We start from the raw sequence: 626 nt of genomic DNA on the forward strand, positions 1-626 counted from the left end.
TTTGAATATTTAGAACTTTTGTTCGAATTGAACTTTTGTTGATCAAAATATTATGACTTGTAGCAAACTTAAACAAATTTGAAGATATTGTGATTTTATTATTTTGATTATTATAGTTTTAGAACTTATGTTGAATGTTACTATTTAGTCAAATTATTGATTTTTATGCTATAAATAAAAAAATTCCAATTTTTGGAGTGGGAGCGGATGCGGGGCGGGGAAACCCGTTCCCGTTGGGTGCGGGGGTGGATGTTAAAAAGTCACTCCCGGACGGGTGCGGTGCGGTATTGGAGTTGCGGGTGCGGGGTTGGTAATGCTTAAAACCGTCCCCGCCCCGCCCCGTTGCCATCCCTAATTATAATGGAGCTATTTATTTGGTATGAACGACCCGTAAGTTTTATCCTTGCATTGAGGGGTTTTCCACATTAAAATGCTATTTTATTTTGATCAATTTACTACTATATATATTTGTTGTTGGTTCTCATGGATTCTTGCAAGTTGTGAGAATATTATATCCATAGCATATTATTTATTATTGTGTTGATGTTTATTTCCATTATATATATATATATATATATATATATATATATATATATATATATATATTTACATTATGTTTTTTTTTA

This window comes from Cicer arietinum, chromosome 3, assembly GCF_000331145.2.
Source record: "Cicer arietinum cultivar CDC Frontier isolate Library 1 chromosome 3, Cicar.CDCFrontier_v2.0, whole genome shotgun sequence".
NCBI classification, from domain to species: domain Eukaryota; kingdom Viridiplantae; phylum Streptophyta; class Magnoliopsida; order Fabales; family Fabaceae; genus Cicer; species Cicer arietinum.